Consider the following 24,300-nt stretch of genomic DNA (forward strand, 5'->3'; position numbering starts at 1 on the left):
TATCTACACTGCTATCTGTATGAAATTGGAATTATCTACACCACTATCTCTATAAACATGGAAATATCTACACCGCTATCTGTATGAACATGGAAATATCTACACCGCTATCTGTATAAACATGGAAATATCTTCACCGCTATCTGTATAAACATGGAAATATCTACAATGCTATCTCTATAAACTTGGAAATAACTACACCACTATCTCTATAAACATGGAAATACCTTGACTGCCATCTCTATAAACATGGAAATATCTACACCACCATCTGTATAAACATGGAAATATCTATACCGCTATCTGCACAAACATGGAAATATCTACACCGCCATCTGTACGAACATGGAAATATTTACACTGCCATCTGTACGAACATGTAAATATCTACACTGCCATCTGTATGAACATGGAATTATCTACACCGCTATCTGTATCAACATGCAAATATCTACACAGCTATCTGTATATCAATGGAAATATCTACACTGCTATCTCTATAAACATGGAAATAACTTCACTGCTATCTCTATAAACATGGAAATATCTACACCGCCATCTCTATGAACATGGAAATATCTACACCGCCATCTGTACAAACTTAGAAATATCTACACCGCCATCTCTATGAACATGTAAATATCTACACCGCCATCTGTATGAACATGGAAATATCTACACCACTAACTGTACGAACATGGAAATATCTGCACCGCTATCTGTATGAACATGGAAATATCTACAACGTTATCTGTATGAACATGGAAATATCGGCACCGCTATCTGTATGAACATGGAAATATCTACACCACTCTCTGTATGAACATTGAAATGTCTACACCGCTATCTGTATAAACATGGAAATATCTGCCCAACTATCTGTATAAACATGGAAATATCCACACCGCTATCTGTATAAACATGGAAATATCTACACCGCTATCTGCATAAACATGGAAATATCCACACCACTATCTGTGTAAACATGGAAATGCCTACACCACTATCTGTGTAAACAATGAAATATCTACACCGCCATCTGTGTAAACATGAAAATATCTACACCGCCATCTCTATAAACATGGAAATATCTACACCTCCATTGGTATGAACATGGAAATATCTACACCGCCATATCTATAAACGTGAAAATATCTACACCGCTATCTGTATGAACTTGGAAATATCTACACTGCTATCTGTATAAAATTGATATTATCTACATCACTATCTCTATAAACATGGAAATATCTACACCACTATCTGTATAAACACGGAAATATCTTCACCGCTATCTGTATAAACATGGAAATATCTGCAACGCTGTCTCTATAAACTTGGAAATAACTACACCACTATCTCTATAAACATGGAAATATCTAGACCGCCATCTCTATAAACATGGAAATATCTACTCCACCATCTGTATAAACATGGAAATATCTATACCTCTATCTGCGTAAACATGGAAATATCTAAACAGCCATCTCTATGAACATGGAAATATCTACCCCGCCATCTGTACGAACATGGAAATATCTGCACCGTCATCTGTATGAACATGTAAATATGTACACCGCCGTCTGTATGAACATGGAAATATCTACACCGCTAACTGTATGAACATGGAAATATCTACACCGCTATCTCTACGAACATGGAAATATCTACACCGTTATCTGTATGAACATGGAAATATCTACACCGCTATCTGTATGAACATGGAAATATCTACACCGCTATCTGTATGAACATGGAAATATCTACACCGCTATCTGTATGAACATGGAAATATCTACAAAGCTATCTGTATATAAATGGAAATATCTACACTGCTATCTCTACAAACATGGAAATAACTGCACTGCTATCTGTATAAACCTGGAAATATCTACACCGCCATCTCTATGAACATGGAAATATCTACACCGCCATTTGTATGTACATGGAAATACCTACACCGCCTTCTCTATGAACATGGAATTATCTACACCGCCATTTGTATGAACATGGAAATATCTACACTGCCATCTGTATGAACATGGAAATATCTACACGGCTAACTGTACGAACATGGAAATATCTACACCGCTATCTGTATGAACTTGGAAATATCTACACCGCCATCTGTTTGAACATGGAAATATCTTCACCCCCATCTGTATTAACATGGATATATCTACACCGGCATCTGGATGAACATGGAAATATCTACACCGCTATCTGCATGAACATGGAAATATCTACAAAATTATCTGCATATACATAGAAATATCTACACAGATTTCTCTATAAATATGTAAATAAATACAGCGCTATCACTATAAACTTCGGAATATCTACACCGCCATCTGTATGAACATGGAAATATCTATACCGCCATCTGTATGAACATGTAAATATCTACACCGCCATCTGTATGAACATGGAAATATCTACACGGCTAACTGTACGAACATGGAAATATCTACACCGCTATCTGTATGAACTTGGAAATATCTACACCGCCATCTGTATGAACATGGAAATATCTACACCGCAATCTGTATGAACATGGAAATATCTACACCGCCATCTCTATGAACATGGAAATATCTACACCGCCATCTGTATGAACATGGAAATATCTACACCGCCATCTCTATAAACGTGGAAATATCTACACCGCTATCTGTAGGAATTAGGAAATATCTACAGTGCTATCTGTATAAAATTGGAATTATCTACCCCACTATCTCTATAAACATGGAAATATCTACACTGCTATCTGTATAAACATGGAAATATCTACACTGCTATCTGTATAAACATGGAAATATCTTCACCGCTATCTGTATAAACTTGGAAATAACTACCACGCTGTCTCTATAAACTTGGAAATAACTACACAACTATCTCTATAAACATGGAAATATCTAGACCGCCATCTCTATAAACATGGAAATATCTTCACCACCATCTGTATAAACATGGAAATATCTATACCGCTATCTGCATAAACATGGAAATATCTACACCGCCATCTCTATGAACACGGAAATATCTACACCGCCATCTGTACGAACATGTAAATATCAACACTGCCATCTGTATGAACATGGAAATATCTACACCGCTAACTGTATGAACATGGTAATATCTACACCGACTTCTGTATGAACATGGAAATATCTACACCGTTATCTGTATGAACATGGAAATATCTACACCGCTATCTGTATCAACATGGAAATATCTACACCTCTATCTGTATGAACATGGAAATATCTACACCGCTATCTGAATGAACATGCAAATATCTACACAGCTATCTGTATAACCATAGAAATATCTACACTGGTATCTCTATAAACATGGAAATAACTACACTGCTATGTGTATAAACATGGATATATCTACACCGCCACCTGTAAGAACATGGAAATATCTACACTGCCATCCGTACGAACATGGAAATCACTACACCGGCATCTGTATGAACATGGAAATATCTACACCGCCATCTGTATGAACATGGAAATATCTACACCGCTAACTGTAAGAACATGGAAATACCTACACCGCTATCTGTATGAACATGGAAATATCTACACCGCTATCTGCATAAACATGGAAATACCTACAACGCTGTCTCTATAAACTTGGAAATAACTACACCACTGTCTCTATAAACATGGAAATATCTAGACCGCCATCTCTATAAACATGGAAATATCCACACCACCATCTGTATAAACATGGAAATATCTATACCGCTATCTGCATAAACATGGAAATATCTACACCGCCATCTCTATGAACATGGAAATATCTACACCGCCATCTGTACGAACATGGAAATATCTACACCGCCATCTGTACGAACATGTAAATACCTACACCGCCATGTGTATGAACATGGAATTATCTACAACGCTAATGGTATGAACATGGAAATATCTGCACCGCTATCTGTATGAACATGGAAATATCTACACCGTTATCTGTATGAACATGGAAATATCTACACCGCTATCTGTATGAACATGCAAATATCTACACCGCTATCTCTATATCAATGGAAATATCTACAATGCTATCTCTATAAACATGGAAATAACTACACTGCTATCCGTATAAACATGGAAATATCTATACCGCCATCTCTATGAACATGGAAATATCTACACCGCCATTTGTATGAACATGGAAATATCTACACCGCCATCTCTATGAACATTGAAATATCTACACCGCCATCTGTATGAACATGGAAATATCTACACCGCCATCTGTATGAACATGGAAATATCTTCACCGCCATCTGTATGAACATGGATATATCTACACCGGCATCTGGATGAACATGGAAATATCTACACCGCTATCAGCATGAACATGGAAATATCTACACAGCTATCTGCATATACATGGAAATATCTACACAGATTTCTCTATAAATATGGAAATAACTACAGCGCTATCTCTATAAACTTCGAAATGTCTACACCGCCTTCTGTATGAACATGGAAATATGTACAACGCCATCTGTACGAACATGGACATACCTACGCCGCCATCTGTGTTAAGATGGAAATATCTACCCCGCTATCTGTATAAACATGGAAATATCTGCCCAACTGTCTGTATAAACGTGGAAATATCCGCACCGCTATCTGTATAAACATGGAAATATCTACACCGCTATCTGCATAAACATGGAAATATCCACACCGCTCTCTGTGTAAACATGGACATGTCTACACCGCTATCTGTGTAAACACGGAAATATCTACACCGCCATCTGTGTAAACAGGAAAATATCTACACCGCCATCTCTATAAACATGGAAATATCTACACCGCCATCTCTATAAACGTGGAAATATCTACACCGTTATATGTATGAATTAGGAAATATCTACACTGCTATCTGAATAAAATTGGAATTATCTACACCACTATCTCTATAAACATGGAAATATCTACACAGCTATCTGTATAAACATGGAAATATCTACACCGCTATCTGTATAAACATGGAAATATCTTCACCGCTATCTGTATAAACATGGAAATAACTACAACGATGTCTCTATAAACTTGGAAATAACTACACCACTATGTCTTTAAACTTGGAAATATCTACACCACCATCTGTATAAACATGGAAATATCTATACCGCTATCTGCATAAACATGGAAATATCTACACCGCCATTTCTATAAACATGGAAATATCTACACCGCCATCTGTACGAACATGGAAATATCTACACCACCACCTGTATGAACATGTAAATATCTACACCGCCATCTGTATGAACATGGAAATATCTACACCGCTAACTGTATGAACATTGAAATATCTACACCGTTATCTGTATGAACATGGAAATATCTACACCGCTACATGTATCAACATGGAAATATCTACACCTCTATCTGTATGAGCATGGAAATATCTACACCGCTATCTGAATGAACATGCAAATATCTATACAGCTATCTGTATATCAATGGAAATATCTGCACTGCTATCTCTATAAACTTGGAAATAACTACACTGCTATCTGTATAAACATGGAAATATCTACACCGCCATCTCTATGAACATGGAAATATCTACACCGCCATTTGTACGAACATGGAATTATCTACACCGCCATCTCTATGAACATGGAAATATCTACACTGCCATTTGTATGAACATGGAAATATCTACACCGCCATCTGTAAGAACATGGAAATGTCTACACAGACATCTGTATGAACATGGATATATCTACACCGGCATCTGTATGAACATGGAAACGTCTACAAAGCTATCTGCATGAACATGGAAATATCTACACAGCTATCTGCATATATATGGAAATATCTATACAGATATCTCTATAAATATGGAAATAACTACAGCGCTATCTCTATAAACTTCGAAATACCTACACCGCCATCTGTATGAACATGGAAATATCTACAGCGCCATCTGTACGAACATGGACATATCTACACCGCCATCTGTATTAAGATGGAAATATCTGCACCACTATCTGTATAAACATGGAAATAACCGCACCGCTATCTGTATAAAAATGGAAATATCTACACCGCTATCTGCATAAACATGGAAATATCCACACCGCTATCTGTGTAAACATGGAAATGTCTACACCGCTATTTGTTTAAACATGGAAATATCTACACCGCCATCTGTATAAACATGGAAATATCTATACCGCCATCTGCATAAACATGGAAATATCTACACCGCCATCTCTATGAACATGGAAATATCTAAACCGCCATCTGTACGAACATGGAAATATCTACACCGCCATCTGTATGAACAAGTAAGTATCTACACCGCCATCTGTATGAACATGGAATTATCTACACCGCTAACGGTATGAACATGGAAATATCTGCACCGCTATCTGTATGAACATGGAAATATCTACACCTTTATCTGCATGAACATGGAAATATCTACACCGCTATCTGTATGAACATGGAAATATCTACACCGCTATCTGTATGAACATGGAAATATCTACACCGCTATCAGTATGAACATGCAAATATCTACACCGCTATCTCTATATCAGTGGAAATATCCACAATGCTATCTCTATAAACATGGAAATAACTACACTGCTATCTGTATAAACATGGAAATATCTACACCGCCATCTCTATGAACATGGAAATATCTACAACACCATTTGTATGAACATGGAAATATCTACACCGCCATCTGTATGAACATGGAAATATCTTCACCGCCATCTGTATGAACATGGAAATATCTACACCGCCATCTCTATAAACGTGGAAATATCTACACCGCTATCTGTAGGAATTAGGAAATATCTACAGTGCTATCTGTATAAAATTGGAATTATCTACCCCACTATCTCTATAAACATGGAAATATCTACACTGCTATCTGTATAAACATGGAAATATCTACACTGCTATCTGTATAAACATGGAAATATCTTCACCGCTATCTGTATAAACTTGGAAATAACTACCACGCTGTCTCTATAAACTTGGAAATAACTACACAACTATCTCTATAAACATGGAAATATCTAGACCGCCATCTCTATAAACATGGAAATATCTTCACCACCATCTGTATAAACATGGAAATATCTATACCGCTATCTGCATAAACATGGAAATATCTACACCGCCATCTCTATGAACACGGAAATATCTACACCGCCATCTGTACGAACATGTAAATATCAACACTGCCATCTGTATGAACATGGAAATATCTACACCGCTAACTGTATGAACATGGTAATATCTACACCGACTTCTGTATGAACATGGAAATATCTACACCGTTATCTGTATGAACATGGAAATATCTACACCGCTATCTGTATCAACATGGAAATATCTACACCTCTATCTGTATGAACATGGAAATATCTACACCGCTATCTGAATGAACATGCAAATATCTACACAGCTATCTGTATAACCATAGAAATATCTACACTGGTATCTCTATAAACATGGAAATAACTACACTGCTATGTGTATAAACATGGATATATCTACACCGCCACCTGTAAGAACATGGAAATATCTACACTGCCATCCGTACGAACATGGAAATCACTACACCGGCATCTGTATGAACATGGAAATATCTACACCGCCATCTGTATGAACATGGAAATATCTACACCGCTAACTGTAAGAACATGGAAATACCTACACCGCTATCTGTATGAACATGGAAATATCTACACCGCTATCTGCATAAACATGGAAATACCTACAACGCTGTCTCTATAAACTTGGAAATAACTACACCACTGTCTCTATAAACATGGAAATATCTAGACCGCCATCTCTATAAACATGGAAATATCCACACCACCATCTGTATAAACATGGAAATATCTATACCGCTATCTGCATAAACATGGAAATATCTACACCGCCATCTCTATGAACATGGAAATATCTACACCGCCATCTGTACGAACATGGAAATATCTACACCGCCATCTGTACGAACATGTAAATACCTACACCGCCATGTGTATGAACATGGAATTATCTACAACGCTAATGGTATGAACATGGAAATATCTGCACCGCTATCTGTATGAACATGGAAATATCTACACCGTTATCTGTATGAACATGGAAATATCTACACCGCTATCTGTATGAACATGCAAATATCTACACCGCTATCTCTATATCAATGGAAATATCTACAATGCTATCTCTATAAACATGGAAATAACTACACTGCTATCCGTATAAACATGGAAATATCTATACCGCCATCTCTATGAACATGGAAATATCTACACCGCCATTTGTATGAACATGGAAATATCTACACCGCCATCTCTATGAACATTGAAATATCTACACCGCCATCTGTATGAACATGGAAATATCTACACCGCCATCTGTATGAACATGGAAATATCTTCACCGCCATCTGTATGAACATGGATATATCTACACCGGCATCTGGATGAACATGGAAATATCTACACCGCTATCAGCATGAACATGGAAATATCTACACAGCTATCTGCATATACATGGAAATATCTACACAGATTTCTCTATAAATATGGAAATAACTACAGCGCTATCTCTATAAACTTCGAAATGTCTACACCGCCTTCTGTATGAACATGGAAATATGTACAACGCCATCTGTACGAACATGGACATACCTACGCCGCCATCTGTGTTAAGATGGAAATATCTACCCCGCTATCTGTATAAACATGGAAATATCTGCCCAACTGTCTGTATAAACGTGGAAATATCCGCACCGCTATCTGTATAAACATGGAAATATCTACACCGCTATCTGCATAAACATGGAAATATCCACACCGCTCTCTGTGTAAACATGGACATGTCTACACCGCTATCTGTGTAAACACGGAAATATCTACACCGCCATCTGTGTAAACAGGAAAATATCTACACCGCCATCTCTATAAACATGGAAATATCTACACCGCCATCTCTATAAACGTGGAAATATCTACACCGTTATATGTATGAATTAGGAAATATCTACACTGCTATCTGAATAAAATTGGAATTATCTACACCACTATCTCTATAAACATGGAAATATCTACACAGCTATCTGTATAAACATGGAAATATCTACACCGCTATCTGTATAAACATGGAAATATCTTCACCGCTATCTGTATAAACATGGAAATAACTACAACGATGTCTCTATAAACTTGGAAATAACTACACCACTATGTCTTTAAACTTGGAAATATCTACACCACCATCTGTATAAACATGGAAATATCTATACCGCTATCTGCATAAACATGGAAATATCTACACCGCCATTTCTATAAACATGGAAATATCTACACCGCCATCTGTACGAACATGGAAATATCTACACCACCACCTGTATGAACATGTAAATATCTACACCGCCATCTGTATGAACATGGAAATATCTACACCGCTAACTGTATGAACATGGAAATATCTACACCGTTATCTGTATGAACATGGAAATATCTACACCGCTACATGTATCAACATGGAAATATCTACACCTCTATCTGTATGAGCATGGAAATATCTACACCGCTATCTGAATGAACATGCAAATATCTATACAGCTATCTGTATATCAATGGAAATATCTGCACTGCTATCTCTATAAACTTGGAAATAACTACACTGCTATCTGTATAAACATGGAAATATCTACACCGCCATCTCTATGAACATGGAAATATCTACACCGCCATTTGTACGAACATGGAATTATCTACACCGCCATCTCTATGAACATGGAAATATCTACACTGCCATTTGTATGAACATGGAAATATCTACACCGCCATCTGTAAGAACATGGAAATGTCTACACAGACATCTGTATGAACATGGATATATCTACACCGGCATCTGTATGAACATGGAAACGTCTACAAAGCTATCTGCATGAACATGGAAATATCTACACAGCTATCTGCATATATATGGAAATATCTATACAGATATCTCTATAAATATGGAAATAACTACAGCGCTATCTCTATAAACTTCGAAATACCTACACCGCCATCTGTATGAACATGGAAATATCTACAGCGCCATCTGTACGAACATGGACATATCTACACCGCCATCTGTATTAAGATGGAAATATCTGCACCACTATCTGTATAAACATGGAAATAACCGCACCGCTATCTGTATAAAAATGGAAATATCTACACCGCTATCTGCATAAACATGGAAATATCCACACCGCTATCTGTGTAAACATGGAAATGTCTACACCGCTATTTGTTTAAACATGGAAATATCTACACCGCCATCTGTATAAACATGGAAATATCTATACCGCCATCTGCATAAACATGGAAATATCTACACCGCCATCTCTATGAACATGGAAATATCTAAACCGCCATCTGTACGAACATGGAAATATCTACACCGCCATCTGTATGAACAAGTAAGTATCTACACCGCCATCTGTATGAACATGGAATTATCTACACCGCTAACGGTATGAACATGGAAATATCTGCACCGCTATCTGTATGAACATGGAAATATCTACACCTTTATCTGCATGAACATGGAAATATCTACACCGCTATCTGTATGAACATGGAAATATCTACACCGCTATCTGTATGAACATGGAAATATCTACACCGCTATCAGTATGAACATGCAAATATCTACACCGCTATCTCTATATCAGTGGAAATATCCACAATGCTATCTCTATAAACATGGAAATAACTACACTGCTATCTGTATAAACATGGAAATATCTACACCGCCATCTCTATGAACATGGAAATATCTACAACACCATTTGTATGAACATGGAAATATCTACACCGCCATCTGTATGAACATGGAAATATCTTCACCGCCATCTGTATGAACATGGAAATATCTACACCGCCATCTGTATGAACATGGATATATCTACACCGGCCTCTGGATGAACATGGAAATATCTACACCGCTCTCAGCATGAACATGGAAATATCTACACAGCTATCTGCATATACATGGAAATATCTACACAGATTTCTCTATAAATATGGAAATAACCACAGCGCTATCTCTATAAACTTCGAAATGTCTACACCGCCGTGTGAATGAACATGGAAATATCTACAACGCCATCTGTACGAACATGGACATATCTACACCGCCATCTGAATTAAGATGGAAATATCTACACCGCTATCTGTATAAAATGGAAATATCTGCCCAACTCTCTGTATAAACATGGAAATATCCGCATCGCTATCTGTACAAACATGGAAATATCTACACCGCTATCTGCATAAACATTTAAATATCCACACCGCTATCTGTGTAAACATAGAAATGTCTACACCGCTATCTGTGTAAACACGGAAATATGTACACCGCCATCTGTGTAAACATGAAAATATCTACAACGCCATCTCTATAAACATGGAAATATCTACACCGCCATCTGTATCAACATGGAAATATCTACACCGCCATCTCTATAAACGTGGAAATATCTACACCGCTATCTGTAGGAATTAGGAAATATCTACACTGCTATCTGTATAAAATTGGAATTATCTACACCACTATCTCTATAAACATGGAAATATCTACACTGCTATCTGTATAAACATGGAAATATCTACACTGCTATCTGTATAAACATGGAAATATCTTCACCGCAATCTGTATAAACTTGGAAATAACTACAACGCTGTCTCTATAAACTTGGAAATAACTACACCACTATCTCTATAAACATGGAAATATCTAGACCACCATCTCTATAAACATGGAAATATCTACACCACCATCTGTATAAACATGGAAATATCTACACCGCTATCTGCATAAACATGGAAATATCTACACCGCCATCTCTATGAACACGGAAATATCTACACCGCCATCTGTACGAACATGGAAATATCTACACCGCCATCTGTACGAACATGTAAATATCTACACTGCCATCTGTATGAACATGGAAATATCTACACCGCTAACTGTATGAACATGGAAATATCTACACCGACTTCTGTATGAACATGGAAATATCTACACCGCTAACTGTATGAACATGGAAATATCTACACCGACTTCTGTATGAACATGGAAATATCTACACCGTTATCTGTATGAACATTTAAATATCTACACCTCTATCTGTATCAACATGGAAATATCTACACCTCTATCTGTATGAACATGGAAATATCTACACCGCTATCTGAATGAACATGCAAATATATACACAGCTATCTGTATAACCATAGAAATATCTACTCTGCTATCTGTATAAACATGGAAATAACTACACTGCTATGTGTATAAACATGGATATATCTACACCGCCACCTGTAAGAACATGGAAATATCTACACTGCCATCCGTACGAACATGGAAATCACTACTCTGGCATCTGTATGAACATGGAAATATCTACACCGCCATCTGTATGAACATGGAAATATCTACACCGCTAACTGTAAGAACATGGAAATACCTACACCGCTATCTGTATGAACATGGCAATATCTACACCGCTATCTGCATAAACATGGAAATACCTACAACGCTGTCTCTATAAACTTGGAAATAACTACACCACTGTCTCTATAAACATGGAAATATCTAGACCGCCATCTCTATAAAGATGGAAATATCTACACCATCATCTGTATAAACATGGAAATATCTATACCGCTATCTGCATAAACATGGAAATATCTACACCGCCATCTCTATGAACATGGAAATATCTACACCGCTATCTGTATGAACATGGAAATATCCACACCGCTATCTGTATGAACATGCAAATATCTACACAGCTATCTGTATATCAATGGAAATATCTACACTGCTATCTCTATAAACATGGAAATAACTACGCTGCTATCTGTATAAACATGGAAATATCTACACCGCCATCTCTATGAACAGGGAAATATCTACACCGCCATTTGTATGAACATGGAAATATCTACACCGCCATCTGTATGAACATGGAAATATCTTCATCGCCATCTGTATGAACATGGATATATGTACACCGGCATCTGGATGAATATGGAAATATCTACACCGCTATCTGCATGTACATGGAAATATCTACACAGCTATCTGAATATACATGGAAATATCTACACAGATTTCTCTATAAGTATGGAAATATCTACAGCGCTATCTCTATAAACTTCGAAATATCTACACCGCCATCTGTATAAACATGGAAATATCTACACCGCTATTGGTATAAACATGGAAATATCTACACTGCTATCTCTACGAACATGGAAATATCTACACCGCTATCTGTTTGAACATGGAAATATCTACACCGCTATCTGTATGAACATGGAAATATCTACACCGCTATCTGTATGAACATGGAAATATCTAGAGTGCTATCTGTATGAACATGCAAATATCTAAACTGCTATCTGTATATCAATGGAAATATCTACACTGGTATCTCTATAAACATGGAAATAACTCCACTGCTATCTGTATGAACATGGAAATATCTAGACGGCTAACTGAATCAACATGCAAATATCTAAACAGCTATCTGTATAAACATGGAAATATCTACACCGGCATCTCTATGAACATGGAAATATCTACTCCGCCATTTGTATGAACATGGAAATATCTACATCGCCATCTCTATGAACATGGAAATATCTACATCGCCATTTGCATGAACATGGAAATATCTACACCACCATCTGTATGAACATGGAGATATCTTCACCGCCATCTGTATGAACATGGATATATGTGCACCGGCATCTGGATGAACATGGAAATATCTACACCGCTATCTGCATGAACATGGAAATATCTACACAGCTATCTGAATATACATGGAAATTTCTACACAGATTTCTCTATAAATATGGAAATAACTACAGCGCTATCTCTCTAAACTTCGAAATATCTACACCGCCATCTGTATGAACATGGAAATATCTACACTGCCATCTCTATAAACGAGGCAATATGTACACCGCTATCTTTAAGAACTTGGAAATATCTACACTGCTCTCTGTATAAAATTGAAATTATCTACACCACTATCTCTATAAACATGGTAATATCTACACTGCTATCTGTATAAACATGGAAATATCTACACCGCTATCTGTATAAACATGGAAATATCTTCACCGCTATCTGTATAAACATGGAAATATCTACACCGCCACCTGTATGAACATGGAAATATCTACACTGCCATCCGTACGAACATGGAAATATCTACACCGCCATGTGTATGAACATGTAAATATCTACACCGCCATCTGTATGAACATTTAAATATCTACACCGCTAACTGTATGAACATGGAAATATCTACACCGCTATCTGTATGAACATGGAAATATCTACACCGCTATCTGTATGAAGATGGAAATATCCACACCGCTATCTGTATGAACATGGAAATATCTACACCGCTATCTGTATGAACATGGAAGTATCCACACCGCTATCTGTATGAACATGCAAATATCTACAAAGCTATCTGTATATCAATGGAAATATCTACACTGCTATCTCTCTAAACATGGAAATAACTACGCTGCTGTCTGTATAAACATGGAAATATCCACACCGCCATCTCTATGAACATGGAAATACCTACAACTCTATTTGTATGAACATGGAAATATCTACACCGCCATCTCTATGAACAGGGAAATATCTACACCGCCATTTGTATGAACATGGAAATATCTACACCGCCATCTGTATGAACATGGAAATATCTTCATCGCCATCTGTATGAACATGGATACATGTACACCGGCATCTGGATGAATATGGAAATATCTACACCGCTATCTGCATGAACATGGAAATATCTACACAGCTATATGAATATACATGGAAATATCTACACAGATTTCTCTATAAGTATGGAAATATCTACAGCGCTATCTCTATAAACTTCGAAATATCTACACCGACATCTGTATGAACATGGAAATATCTACACCGCTATTGGTATAAACATGGAAATATCTACACTGCTATCTCTATGAAAATGGAAATATCTACACCGCTATCTGTATGAACATGGAAATATCTACACCGCCCTCTGTATGAACATGGAAATATCTACACCGCCATCTGTATGAACATGTAAATATCTACACCGCCATCTTATGAACATGGAAATATCTACACTGCTAACTGTATGAACATGGAAATATCTACACCGCTATCTGTATGTGCATGGAAATATCTACACCGCTATCTGTATATCAATGGAAATATCTACACTACTATCTGTATAAACATGGAAATATCTACACCGCCATCTCTATGAACATGGAAATATCTACACCGCCATTTGTATGAACATGGAAATATCTACACCGCCATCTCTATGAACATGGAAATATCTACATCGCCATTTGTATCAACATGGAAATATCTACACCACCATCTGTATGAACATGGAAATAACTTCACCGCCATCTGTATGAACATGGATATATGTGCACCGGCATCTGGATGAACATGGAAATATCTACAACGCTATCTGCATGAACATGGAAATATCTACACAGCTATCTGAATATACATGGAAATATCTACACAGATTTCTCTATAAATATGGAAATAACTACAGCGCTATCTCTCTAAACTTCGAAATATCTACACCGCCATCTGTAAGAACACGGAAATATCTACACCGCCATCTGTACAAACATGGACATATCTACACCGCCATCTGTATTAAGATGGAAATATCAACACGGCTATCTGTATAAACATGGAAATATCTGCCCAACTGTCTGTATAAACATGGAAATAGACGCACCGCTATCTGTATAAACATGGAAATATCTACACCGCCATCTGTATGAACATGGAAATATCTACACCGCCATGCGTATGAACATGTAAATATCTACACCGTCATCTGTATGAACATGGAAATATCTACACCACTATCTGTATGAACATGGAAATATCTACACCGCTATCTGTATGAACATGGAAATATCTACACCGCTATCTGTATGAACATGGAAATATCTAGACGGCTAACTGTATGAACATGGAAATATCTACACCACTATCTGTATGAACATGGAAATATCTACACCGCTATCTGTATGAACATGGAAATATCAACACCGCTATCTGTATGAACATGGAAATATCTAGACGGCTAACTGTATGAACATGCAAATATCTAAACAGCTATCTGTATATCAATGGAAATATCTACACTGCTATCTCTATAAACATGGAAATAACTACACTGCTATCTGTATAAACATGGAAATATCTACACCGCCATCTGTATGAACATGGAAATATCTACACCGCCATTTGTATGAACATGGAAATATCTACACCGCCATCTGTATGAACATGGAAATATGTACACCGCTATCTGAATGAACATGGAAATATCTACACCGCTATCTGTATGAACATGGAAATATCTACACCGCTATCTGTATGAACATGGATATATGTGCACCGGCGTCTGGATGAACATGGAAATATATACACCGCTATCTGCATGAACATGGAAATACCTACAAAGCTATCTGAATATACATGGAAATATCTACACAGATTTCTCTACAAATATGGAAATAACTACAGCGCTATCTCTACAAACTTCGAAATATCTACACCGCCATCTGTATGAACATGGAAATATCTACACCGCCATCTCTATAAACGAGGAAATATCTACACCGCTATCTTTATGAACTTGGAAATATCTATACTGCTCACTGTATAAAATTGAAATTATCTACACCACTATCTCTATAAACATGGAAATATCTACACTGCTATCTGTATAAACATGGAAATATCTACACCGCTATCTGTATAAACATGGAAATATCTTCACCGGTATCTGTATAAACATGGAAATATCTACACCGCCACCTGTATGAACATGGAAATATCTACACTGCCATCCGTACAAACATGGAAATATCTACACCGCAATGTGTATGAACATGTAAATATCTACACCGCCATCTGTATGAACATGGAAATATCTACACCGCTAACTGTATGAACATGGAAATATCTACACCGCTATCTGTATGAACATGGAAATATCCACACCGCTATCTGTATGAACATGGAAATATCTACACCGCTATCTGTTTGAACATGGAAATATCCACACCGCTTTCTGTATGAACATGCAAATATCTACACAGCTATCTGTATATCAATGGAAATATCTACACTGCTATCTCTATAAACATGGAAATAACTACGCTGCTATCTGTATAAACATGGAAATATCTACACCGCCATCTCTATGAACATGGAAATATCAACACCGCTATTTGTATGAACATGGAAATATCTACACCGCCATCTCTATGAACAGGGAAATATCTACACCGCCATTTGTATGAACATGGAACTATCTACACCGCCATCTGTATGAACATGGAAATATCTTCATCGCCATCTGTATGAACATGGATATATGTACACCAGCATCTGGATGAATATGGAAATATCTACACCGCTATCTGCATGAACATGGAAATATCTACACCGCCATCTGTATGAACATGGAAATATCTACACCGCTATTGGTATAAACATGGAAATATATACACTGCTATCTGTATGAACATGGAAATATCTACAATGGTATCTGTATGAACATGGAAATATCTACACCGCCCTCTGTATGAACATGGAAATATCTACACCGCCATCTGTATGAACATGTAAATATCTACACCGCCATCTTATGAACATGGAAATATCTACACCGCCATTTGTATGCACATGGAAATATCTACACCGCCATCTGTATGAACATGGAAATACCTACACCACTATCTGTATGAACAAGGAAATATCTACACCGCTATCTGTATAAACATGGAAATATCTACACCGCTATCTGTATGAACATGGAAATATCTAGACCGCTATCTGTATGAACATGCAAATATCTAAACAGCTATCTGTATATCCATGGAAATATCTACATTGCTATCTCTATAAACATGGAAATAACTACACTGCTATCTGTATAAACATGGAAATATCTGCACCGACATCTCTATGAACATGGAAATATCTACACCGCTATCTGTTTGAACATGGAAATATCTACACCGCCATCTCTATGAACATGGAAATATCTACACCGCTAACTGTATGAACATGGAAATATCTACACCGCTATCTGTATGAACATGGAAATATCTACACCGCTATCTGTATAAACATGGAAATATCCACACCGCTATCTGTATGAACATGGAAATATCTACACCGCTATCTGTATGAACATGGAAATATCCACACCGCTTTCTGTATGAACATGCAAATATCTACACAGCTATCTGTATATCAATGGAAATATCTACACTGCTATCTCTATAAACATGGAAATAACTACGCTGCTATCTGTATAAACATGGAAATATCTACACCGCCATCTCTATGAACATGGAAATATCTACACCGCTATTTGTATGAACATGGAAATATCTACACCGCCATCTCTATGAACAGGGAAATATCTACACCGCCATTTGTATGAACATGGAACTATCTACACCGCCATCTGTATGAACATGGAAATATCTTCATCGCCATCTGTATGAACATGGATATATGTACACCAGCATCTGGATGAATATGGAAATATCTACACCGCTATCTGCATGAACATGGAAATATCTGCACCGCCATCTGTATGAACATGGAAATATCTACACCGCTATTGGTATAAACATGGAAATATATACACTGCTATCTGTATGAACATGGAAATATCTACAATGCTATCTGTATGAACATTGAAATATCTACACCGCCCTCTGTATGAACATGGAAATATCTACACCGCCATCTGTATGAACAGGTAAATATCTACACCGCCATCTTATGAACATGGAAATATCTACACGGCCATTTGTATGCACATGGAAATATCTACACCGCCATCTGTATGAACATGGAAATACCTACACCGCTATCTGTATGAACAAGGAAATATCTACACCGCTATCTGTATAAACATGGAAATATCTACACCGCTATCTGTATGAACATGGAAATATCTAGACCGCTATCTGTATGAACATGCAAATATCTAAACAGCTATCTGTATATCCATGGAAATATCTACATTGCTATCTCTATAAACATGGAAATAACTACACTGCTATCTGTATAAACATGGAAATATCTGCACCGACATCTCTATGAACATGGAAATACCTACACCGCCATTTGTATGAACATGGAATTATCTACACCGCCATCTCTATGAACATGGAAATATCTACATCGCCATTTGTATGAACATGGAAATATCTACACCACCATCGGTATGAACATGGAAATATCTTCACCGCCATCTGTATGAACATGGATACATGTGAACCGGCATCTGGATGAACATGGAAATATCTACACCGCTATGTGCATGAACATGGAAATATCTACACAGCTATCTGAATATACATGGAAATATCTACACTGATTTCTCTATAAATATGGAAATAACTACAGCGCTATCTCTATAAACTTCGAAATATCTACACCGCCATCTGTATGAACATGGAAATATCTACACCGCCATCTGTACAAACATGGACATATCTACACCGCCATCTGTATTAAGATGGAAATATCAACACCGCTATCTGTATAAACATGGAAATATCTGCCCAACTATCTCTATAAACATGGAAATATCCGCACCGCTATCTGTATAAACATGGAAATATCTACAATTCTGTCTGCAAAAACATGGAAATATCCACACCGCTATCTGTGTAAACATGGAAATGTCTACACCGCTATCTGTATGAACATGGAAATATCTACACTGCCATCCGTACGAACATGGAAATATCTACACCGCCATCTGTATGAACATGTAAATATCTACACCGCCATCTGTATGAACATGGAAATATCTACACCGCTATCTGTATGAACATGGAAATATCTACACCGCTATCTGTATGAACATGAAAATATCTAGACGTCTAACAGTAAGAACATGCAAATATCTAAACAGCTATCTGTATATCAATGGAAATATCTACACTGCTATCTCTATAAACATGGAAATAACTACACTGCTATCTGTATAAACATGGAAATATCTACACCGCCATCTCTATGAACATGGAAATATCTACACCGCCATTTGTATGAACATGGAAATATCTACACCGCCATCTGTATGAACATGGAAATATCTTCACCGCTATCTGTATAAACATGGATATATGTGCACCGGCATCTGGATGAACATGGAAATATCTACACCGCTATGTGCATGAACATGGAAATATCTACACAGCTATCTGAATATACATGGAAATATCTACACTGATTTCTCTATAAATATGGAAATAACTACAGCGCTATCTCTATAAACTTCGAACTATCTACACCGCCATCTGTATGAACATGGAAATATCTACACCGCCATCTGTACCAACATGGACATAACTACACCGCCATCTGTATGAAGATGGAAATATATACACCGCTATCTGTATAAACATGGAAATATCTGCCCAACTATCTGTATAAACATGGAAATATCCACACCGCTATCTGTATAAACATGGAAATATCTACACTTCTATCTGCAAAAACATGGAAATATCCACACCGCAATTTGTGATAACATGGAAATGTCTACACCGCTATCTGTGTAAACATGGAAATATCTACACCGCCATCCCCATAAACATGGAAATATCTACACCGCCATCTGTATGAACATGGAAATATCTACACCACCATCTCTATAAAAGTGGAAATATCTACACGGCTATCTTTATGAACATGGAAATATCTACACTACTCTCTGTATAAAATTGAAATTATCTACACCACTATCTCTATAAACACGGAAATATCTACACTGCTATCTGTATAAACATGGAAATATCTATACCGCTATCTGTATAAACATGGAAATATCTTCACCGCTATCTGTATAAACATGGAAATATCTACACCGCCACCTGTATGAACATGGAAATATCTACACTGCCATCCGTACGAACATGGAAATATCTACACCGCCATGTGTATGAACATGTAAATATCTACACCGCCATCTGTATGAATATGGAAATATCTACACCGCTAACTGTATGAACATGGAAATATCTACACAGCTATCTGCATGAACATGGAAATATCTACACCGCTATCTGTATGAACATGGAAATATCTACACCGCTATCTGTATGAACATGGAAATATCTACACCGCTCTCTGTATGAACATGGAAATATCCACACCGCTATCTGTATGAACATGCAAATATTTACACAGCTATCTGTATATCAATGGAAATATCTACACTGCTATCTCTATAAACATGGAAATAACTACGCTGCTATCTGTATAAACATGGAAATATCTACACCGCCATCTCTATGAACATGGAAATATCTACACCGCTATCTGTACGAACATGGAAATATCAACACCGCTATCTGTATGAACATGCAAATATCTACACAGCTATCTGTATATCAATGGAAATACCTACACTGCTATCTCTATAAACATGCAAATATCTACACTGCTATCTGTATAAACAGGGAAATATCTACACCGCCACCTGTATGAACATGGAAATATCTACACTGCCATCCGTACGAACATGGAAATATCTACACCGCCATCTGTATGAACATGTAAATATCTACACCGCCATCTGTATGAACATGGAAATATCTACACCGCTAACTGTATGAACATGGAAATATCTACACCGCTATCTGCATGAACATGGAAATATCCACACCGCTATCAGTATGAACATGGAAATATGTACACCGCTATCTGTATGAACATGGAAATGTCTACACCGCCATCTGTATGAACATGGAAATATCAACACCGCCATCTGTATGAACATGGAAATATCTACACCGCTATCTGTATGAACATGGAAATATCTACACAGCTATCTGTATGGACATGGAAATATCTAGACCGCTATCTGTAAGAACATGGAAATATCTACACCGCTATCTGTATGAACATGGAAATATCTACACCGCTATCTGTATGAACATGGAAATATCTACACCGCTATCTGTATGAACATTCAAATATCTACACAGCTATCTGTATATCAATGAAAATATCTACACTGCTATCCCTATAAACATGGAATTAACTACACTGCTATCTGTATAAATATGGAAATATCTACACCGCCATCTCTATGAACATGGAAATATCTACACCGCCATTTGTATGAACATGGAAATATCTATACCGCCATCTCTATGAACATGGAAATATCTACACCGCCATTTGTATGAACATGGAATTATCTACAGCACCATCTGTATGAACATGGAAATATCTTCACCGCCATCTGTATGAACATGGATATATGTACACCCGCATCTGGATGAACATGGAAATATCTACACCGCTATCTGCATGAACATGGAAATATCTACACAGCCATATGAATATACATGGAAATATCTACAGAGTTTTCTCTATAAATATGGAAATAACTACAGCGCTATCTCTATAAACTTTGAAATATCTACACCGCCATCTGTATGAACATGGAAATATCTACGCCGCCATCTATACAAACATGGACATATCTACACCGCCATTTGTATTAAGATGGAAATATCTACACAGCTATCTGTATAAACATGGAAATATCTGCCCAACTATCATTATAAACATGGAAATATCCACACCGCTATCTGTGTAAACATGGAAATGTCTACACCGCTATCTCCATAAACGTGGAAATATCTACACCGCTATCTGTGTGAACTTGGAAATATCTACACTGCTCTCTGTAGAAAATTGAAATTATCTACACCACTATCTCTATAAACATGGAAATATCTACACTGCTATCTGTTTTAACATGGAAATATCTACACCGCTATCTGTATAAACATGGAAATATCTACACCGTTATCTGGAGGAACATGGAAATATCTACACCGCTATATGTATGAACATGGAAATATCTACACCGCTATCTTCACGAACATGGAAATATCTACACAGCTATCTGTATGAACATGCAAATATCTACACAGCTAACTGTATATCAATGGAAATATCTACACAGATATCTCTATAAACATGGAAATAACTACACTGCTATCTGTATAAACATGGAAATATCTACACCGCCACCTGTATGAACATGGAAATATCTACACTGCCATCCGCACGAACATGGAAATATCTACACCGCCATCTGTTCGAACATGTAAATATCTACACCGCCATCTGTATGAACATGGAAATATCTACACCGCTAACTGTATGAACATGGAAATATCTACACCGCTATCGGTAAGAACATGGAAATATCTACATCGCTATCTGTATTAACATGGAAATATCCACATCGCTATCTGTATGAACATGGAAATATCTACACCACTATCTGTATGAACATGGAAATATCTACACCGCCATCTGTATGAACATGTAAATATCTACACCGCCATCTGTATGAACATGGAAATATCTACACCGCTATCTGTAGGAACATGGAAATATCTACACCGCTATCTATATGAACATGGAAATATCTACACCGCTATCTGTATGAACATGGAAATATCTACACCGCCATCTGTATGAACATGGAAATATCTACACCGCTAACTATATGAACATGGAAATATCTACAACGCTGTCTGTATGAACATGGAAATATCTACACCGTTATCTGCATGAACATGGAAATATCTACACTGCTATCTGCATAAACATGGAAATATCCACACCGCTATCTGTGTAAACAGGGAAATGTCTACACCGCTATCTGTGTAAACAGGGAAATATCTACACCGCCATCTGTGTAAACATGAAAATATCTACACCGCCATCCCTATAAACATGGATATATCTACTCCGCCATCAGTAGGAACATGGAAGTATCTACACCGCCTTCTCTATAAACGTGGAAATATCTACACCGCTATCTGTATGAACTTGGAAATATCTACACTGCTCTCTGTATAAAATTGATATTATCTACACCATTATCTCTATAAACATGGAAATATCTTCAGCGCTATCTGTATAAACATGGAAATATCTACAACGCTGTCTCTATAAACTTGGAAATAACTACACCACTATCTCTGTAAACATGGAAATATCTAGACCGCCATCTCTATAAACATGGAAATATCAACACCACCATCTGTATAAACATGGAAATATCTATACCGCTATC

Source organism: Gorilla gorilla, chromosome 11, assembly GCF_029281585.2.
Source record: "Gorilla gorilla gorilla isolate KB3781 chromosome 11, NHGRI_mGorGor1-v2.1_pri, whole genome shotgun sequence".
NCBI classification, from domain to species: domain Eukaryota; kingdom Metazoa; phylum Chordata; class Mammalia; order Primates; family Hominidae; genus Gorilla; species Gorilla gorilla.